This window comes from Mus pahari, chromosome 16 (assembly GCF_900095145.1).
Source record: "Mus pahari chromosome 16, PAHARI_EIJ_v1.1, whole genome shotgun sequence".
NCBI lineage: Eukaryota > Metazoa > Chordata > Mammalia > Rodentia > Muridae > Mus > Mus pahari.
In genome coordinates, this window is record NC_034605.1 from 25,362,774 (window position 1) to 25,370,107 (window position 7,334).

A 7,334-nucleotide genomic window follows, 5' to 3' on the forward strand; every position below is an offset into this window, starting at 1 on the left:
TCTCTCTCTCTCTCTCTCTCTCTCTCTCTCTCTCTTCTTTCCGTTTCTTAGTAATAGTATGTCTTTCAAAATTTTAATCAATGTGCAATGAATACATTTGTGGAGTGCAGTGCAATACCTTAATACATTGTTTATTGATCAAATTAGAGTAATCACTGCCACAGAGACTTGGGTGAGGCTGGGCATCTAAGGGTACCACTGTCATTACTGCTTTAACCTTCTTGTAAGTCTCCAGGCTGCTCTCTTCAAGCTCTTGACACAAGGTGTCCTGTTATCATGAAGGGCGCTGTGTGCTGTGCTGAGGGATGCTAGGTCTTACTTTTCTATGCTTGCCTTTGGGACATTGCTGACTTCCCTCTACTTACAGTCATAGCCCTTTCTCAGCTTTCAGCTTTCAGCTTTCAGTTTCGTGGACAGAACTTTACACTCTCACAGTTAAACACTCTGATCTCAGTACTTACCTGTAGGATATACATCAAATGGAACAGGTGCATGACCAGTTCTCATTGGTGAGCTAAACTGCGGATAAGGGAGTGGAAGGGAGAAAGGGTTCATTTTGTCTCCCAGCATGAAGCTAGTCCAGCTCAGCAGGAAGCATGGCAGCTGGAGAGTGGGGTAGTTGGTCACATTCATCATCAGACAGGAAGCAGAGAGAGCGATGCTCAGCTCCTTTTTCTTATTCATTCTGTGCCCCAGACCATGGACTGCTGCTACCCACATCCAGGCAGTCCTCCTGTTAAAACCCACTGGAAATTCTCACTGAAGCACCCAGAGATGTGTCTCTTCCATGATTCTCAGTCAGTCAGGCTGACAATGAAGATTAACCCTCACACAATTCCCCAGAATTGAAGCAATCAGGACTGGCCCATGCTGTGTGTACTTGGGATTCTTTCTACCCCTCTTCCCTTTCTCTGCTTCCTAGCAGTCATCTTTGCCTCTTTTGTGTGTTTCTTTTGGTTTGTTTGGGGACAGGGTTTCATGTAATGGAGGCTGGTCTGGCCTCAAACGCTCTGCAAGTGAGAGGGCTTTGAAGCCCTGGTCACCAGCTGTTCCTTCTGGAGCAGAAGTATGAGGGTTACAGGTCTGTGCCACTGTGCCTGTTTTTGATTTTGTTTTTTTATCTTCAAGATTCCTAGCAGAAACTCTGTGTGAACACTGGCTTGTACCCAAGTCTGGGATGATAAAGTCTCATGAGTAGGAACATCGGGTACTGCCTTTCAGCCTCAGTTTCCTTGACTGCAAAATGAAAGATTACAATTTGTGCCCATGCATTAAACATGGTATGAATTGAAATTTACAACCCATAGTGTAATAAAGCACAAGACATATCAATAAGTATGAACAACTCTAAAAATATAATATAATAACAACTCTAATAATAAATATAATATAATAAAATATAATAAAAATAAGAGTTGATTAAAAATGTAGTTAGAGATTCAGAATCTGTTTTTTTTTTTTTTTTTTTTTTTTTAAATGAATGTTTGATGCCTCAGCAGTTAAGAGCACTAACTGCTCTTCCAGAGGACCCAGGGTCAATTCTCAGTACTCATGTGACAGTTTGAAAGTAACTGTAACTCCAAGATTTGACACTGTTACACTGGCATACTTGCAGGCAAAATAGCCATGCACATAAAAGAAAAATAAATAGATGTTCAGAATATTCTTCAAAATCTTCATGTCACTTATGGTTTTCTGGTTTGGGTCTAGGGTGTCCCATCTTTCTGGGGTCTCTGCCTTCATGTTATCGAGGGCCCAAAGCCCCAAATCAGATTTGTGGTAAGCTTTGAAATACCTATTACAACAATTTAACTATTTTTGTCTTAATCAGTTTGAACAGTAGCAGGGCATGAAGGAAGTGACCTTCCTAAAAGGCTTTTGAATCATTCCTGGAAACTACTTAAAAGGGCGGGCTTTGCATTGAGCTTTGTAACAACCCAGGCAGGCAACCATGTCCATTGCAGACAGAGTTTTCAGCTAAAAGTGGCACCAGTGCTTAATGGTTCATAAAATGAAGTCAGATTTTTTTTTCATGGATTATATTATCTCATAACTTGTCCCCCTAAAAGAACAACTATACTTTTCAATATGAATTGTTAATAGTTTTTCCCATAAAGCTAGTATATAATGATCCATGTTTTTTTATATATGATTAGGAATCTGCTGAGAATGGGTGCAGAAAAATCTAAGTACACACAGAAAAAAATAAGAGAGGGAGGAAGGATCGAAAAAGGGAAGGAAGGAGGGAGTGAGGGAGAGAGAGGGAATGAGGGGGGCGGGGAGGGAAATTTGAGGAATTAAGAACTTAATGGGTAAAGGCCAAGTTTGTCCCTCTGTAAGAGACAGACATGCAGTTAAGATTCTGTGAAAAGTGATCATCCTGTCAGACATGGTACAGGTGAGAGCAAAGGCTTGGAGAAGAGAGATGTTTTTGGTTTGTGTCCTCCTAGAAACCAGAGAAACTCTTGCATCATTCTTATTCTTCTACAAAGGAAAAGAAGGAACACGTGCAAAGACCTTTCCCCCAGCCCCCAGCTCCCAGCTCCCCAAAGGCACAGGCTCCTAAGTTGGGAAGCCTGGTGCTTAGCCATCTTTCCAACCTGTGGAACATACTGTTTGAGAAGCCATGTGCCTCATAAACCAAACCAAACCAAACCAAACCAAACCAAACCAAACCAAACCAAACCAAACCAAACCAAACCAAACCAAACCAAACCAAGCAAATGAGCTTCTGAGGGAAATGTTACAGCCCCAAGGAGGAATATCAAAGAGTGGTCAGGTGTGCTCACTTCAGCAGTAGGTGAGCCCTGCAGGGCTGTATTTGAACCTTGTGGGTTTGTAGAATTCTTGTTTTCAGTAAACTGCTGTGGGGCTTCACTTTCAGTTCTCAGTGTGTGTGGGAGAAGGAAGCCCGCACTGCAGAATCTTAGTCCCTGAGTACAACTCTCTCTCCCTCCACAATTACTACAGAGTTTTGTTTTAGAGGCTATTTCAGACTTAATTAAAATTTAATTACTTACCTAACAAACTATAGAAATGATCCTTGAAGGAATAGTCTTTAAGATCGATCTATCTATCTATGTATCTATGTATCTATGTATGTATCTATGTATGTATCTATGTATCTATGTATCTATCTATGTATCTATCTATGTATCTATCTATGTATCTATCTATGTATCTATCTATCTATCTATCTATCTATGTATCTATCTATCTATCTATCTATCTATCTATCTATCTATCTATGTATCTATCTATCTATCTATCTATCTATCTATCTATCTATCTATCTATCTATCTTTTATTTATATGAATACACTGTAGCTGTCTTCAGACACACCAGAAGAGGGTATCAGGTCCCATTACAGATGGTTGTGAGCCACCATGTGGTTGCTAGGAATTGAACTCAGGAAGAGCAGTCAGTGCTCTGAGTTGTCTCTCCAGCCCAAAGGAATAGTCTCGAGTTTAATTAACAGAAGGGTGTGCAGTTAAGATAGGAATAGCTGCTAGATTCTGTGTCTCCTGTCCTCTCTTACCTTTCACTAAACTTCAAAGCCAAGAATCAGAAGGAAACCTACTTTATAGGCACAGAAAAACAATGTCCTGTTTTTTCTCTTGATCTATTTAGGCCCACGATAGTTCAAGGTCTTCCAAAGTGATTGTTTCCTTCTTTGCCCATTAAATAGCAGCTGGGATTCCTAAGTCCAATGGAATGAATGTAAAAGACTAATCTTGTCCTATAACAGTACTTTGTTGAGGTTTTGGAGTTATCAGGGCCCCCAATGTCCTGCTGCTTGCCTAGGATGTGCCAACTGGGGTCTACCAAGTGATCCCCTCTGGGCCCTCAGCACTGCAGTCCCCTTGTCTGCAGCTCAACAGGCTGCACCAGGGCAGCATCAGGGATTATGAGATTCCAGGGAGGAGAGGAGGGGAGATCTCAAGAACACCGGGATTTTCAGTACAGGCCATAGTGAGTGACTGGAAGAGCAGTAGAAGCTCCAGTGTAAACAGTCTGTCAGCAAGGTATTTACTCATCCGTGTGCCAGTGAGGCTTTGTCTCCAGACATATGATGGCATCCTTTGAGAGAGTCCATGTGCCAGAGATTCTCGTGGTGGTACTTTAAGGTCTAACTGTGTTATAGTTTCCCCACAGCATCCACACAAGTTTCCTTTGATTTTGAAACTTAGCAAAATCAAACAATTATTGATCAAATTTGCTTGGTTGTGGTGACTTTGTTAGTCTCACTGTTGTCTTCACTCTGCCCTGCAAGCTCACCTCAGATAGGGTCATCTTCCCACCCCTACCTACCCCATCTTGCTTTCCTATCTGGCTCTGGAGAAAAATGAAACACTAATTTCTGATAGAGGCCTTATCTCCAGTATTTTCCCCAGTTCTAACCATAAGCTAAAAGCCACATGACAGGGATCTTGGAATGGGAAGGTAGTAAGAATCCACTTTCTACCTGCCTAAAAACCTTGAACAGATCCTAAGATTGCATAGTGCCAGACTTCTTAAGAAAAGGAGATCTATTTTTATAATATATAATTCAATGTTGCAATGCTTTACAATATCAAAGCAAATGGTAATTTGACAGGGAAAGCCCGTTATCCCTGTATTTGGGGTGCTGATGCACCTCAAGATCAACTTGTCCAAATTCCAGGTCAGTCTATGCTACAAAGCAAACATTGTGTTTCCCACCTCTAATATTCACCATGTAAAACTGTTTACAATGTACATGCCTTTAGCTCATAGAGAATAGCTATAAAATGTAATTCCTACACTTCTCAGTGAGCATGCGAGGCATTAGGAATATGGACATCTCTGCTGATCAGAACATAGGGGCTGAAACTGCTGTCCCTATGTCCACAGCTGAACCCCGTGAACCTGAGCAGCTATCAGGATTTTGGATACCTAAATTCTGAGTGTGTGGCTGCCATGCAGGGGTCAAGGTGAGCTAGAAAATGCCCCATCATCTGTGTAAGCCCTAATGATTGAGAACCAGTAGCTGGGGCACAATGTTCCTGAGGTGTTTTTACACATCATTGTGTACTGGAGTGAGGTTTTTAAGTAGAGCTTGTATTCCAAACTGTGATGGCATTCTCTAAAAGATGATATTTCTCCAAGTTTTCCTATATATTTCATGACCACATATCGATGTTTTAAATGTGTTTGGAATTGTCTTACAATGTTTGTTCTTACCAGGTCTTTAGTGCTTGGTACCCAGCAATGCCAAGAACTTAGTAGCTGCAAATAATTAGCTTCTTTCCCTGGTCATCTCCACTTTATAAGACACCCTCAGATAAAGGATGCTTCCTGACATCCCTCTTCTTCACTTGCTCTCCTGCTCATTAGAACAGCCTCTGCCACATAGCAAGTGCTTTGTAAATAGAGAGGTTGGTGATCATGGAAGTACATTAGATGGAATAAGAAGACAAAATAAAGCTGTGGGTCCTTACAGGCATAAAATCTAGCATGCAGAAAAATAAAATTCTAATTCCAGGTGACCGCATGCCCTCCTGCATTTCCTGATGAACGATGCAGCAAGCTAAACTGCATGATAGGAATGGTGGGATGGTAGGAGTGTTCCTAGAGCTTGAGCCAGTCTTCAATTTTCTAAGAAAAAGCTCTCTGTAAAAAATAATATATACAATCTCAATAAATTTATTGGTGTGATACATTAGAATGAAAAGGAAAGGCTATCCAAGTGTATATAGCTTTAGTTTATAAAGAACTGGGTATGAAAGGAATTTCTTATTTCCCAGGGGACAAAGCAGGGCTTACCAACATGGATATCCCCAATGATCAGGAAAAAGGGATGGAAACCAGCATAACTAAGTACTAAAAATGTTTTAATATTAAGTCATGTGCCACTCTGGAATCTGTGTAAAAGGAGAAAATAAAATCTGCCTAAGAAAAGAAAAGGAAACAGGTCATGAGAGTGAGAACCCTCTGGGTAGCTCTGATTTCTGGCCTAGAATTGTTTGCAGACCTGGAGCTGTGAAGGTAGAGGACACGCTTGTGGTGCTTATACAGATGGAGAGCCATGGACCCACTGCTCCAGCCCATGAGATCCTGGAAAATGACATCACGAAGAGCCATGAGAGAGAGGAACAGCCACTTAACTGTGTGCCTGGATGGCAGCATATAGCAATACCCAGTAAACATCCCAACTGCATACCTGTTCATGCTACTGCCTGCTTTGATATAGTGCAGCAAGTTGGAGCTAATCAGGGAATTAAAGATCCAAAAGAGAAGGAGAAAGACAAGAACATGCCATGATGTCTGTGGCTTGAGCTTTCTCCACAGTGTGGTCCTGGGACTGATGGTGACAGCCTGGACCACTCTGAGGAGTCAGATGGTGCAGATGGAGAGGCCACAGACAACCCATTCTAGATAAATTATAGTTTTACAATCAACATCACCTAGGAATTTTCTGATGTAAAAGATTGTGGCTATGTCTCTTACCCCCATGCAATAAACAATGATTGTATTTACAAAAGCCAAGTGGATAAGAATAACATCTATATTTTTGTTCTCAGGACCCATGATGAAAGTATACAAATGTCTCACAAATAAGATGATGTTTCCTAAAACTTCAAGTCCAATAAGTGAAATGAAAATTTTTTTCTGGATGAGGTCACTCCAAATTATCTTCATGGCTAAAGTTAGTAAAAACTTGAGAAGCACAAGGAAGTTCATGCCTGTGGGTTCTCTGTTTTCTTTAGTGAAAGGAACAGTGTATTATGTAAGTGCATAGATTTTTTTTTTTTGCTTACAGATCCTTGATTTTATTCTTGGACCTTCTGTTCTTGGTTCTGTTGACATGGAGATGATGATGATGGTGAGGTTGATGACAACAATTGGACATGAGCACCATGCTGATAACTCCACATCCTTCACAGAAGGAGTTCTTTCTATCCTCCATCCTTAAACCTTTCTCATGAGAAATCCAGACAAAGGATAGCATCATCAAGCTTCTAAGCCATGATGTTGAGCATCAACTTAGAGTCTTTCCTTTTTTTTTTTTTTTTTTTACAAAGGGCTTTATTTATGTACAAAATAACAGTTAGCATTCTATCCACAAATTCTACTTTCCGAAAGCCAGAGTTTCTTTTTGGTTGTCTTTTTAAGGTTTAAAAAAAAATTCTGGGTACGATGGTGCACGCCTTTAACCCAATAACTTGGGAGGCAAGGGCAGGTGGATCTTTGTGAGTGCCAAGCAGACTGATTTACAGAGTGAGTTTCAGGACAGCCAGAACTACACAAAGAGATTATGTCTCCAAAAAAAAAAAAAAAAGAGGAAAAGAAAAAGAAAAAAGGAAGAGAAGGG

The 7,334-nt window shown here is 40.7% G+C and overlaps 2 pseudogenes; both read right to left on the minus strand.

Moving 5' to 3' along the window:
* Nucleotides 1–4,788: 4,788 nt before the first annotated feature.
* LOC110334172 lies at nucleotides 4,789–6,829 on the minus strand (annotated as a pseudogene).
* Nucleotides 6,830–6,918: 89 nt separating this feature from the next.
* Nucleotides 6,919–7,334, minus strand: part of LOC110334284 — a 1,473-nt pseudogene continuing 1,057 nt past the window's right edge.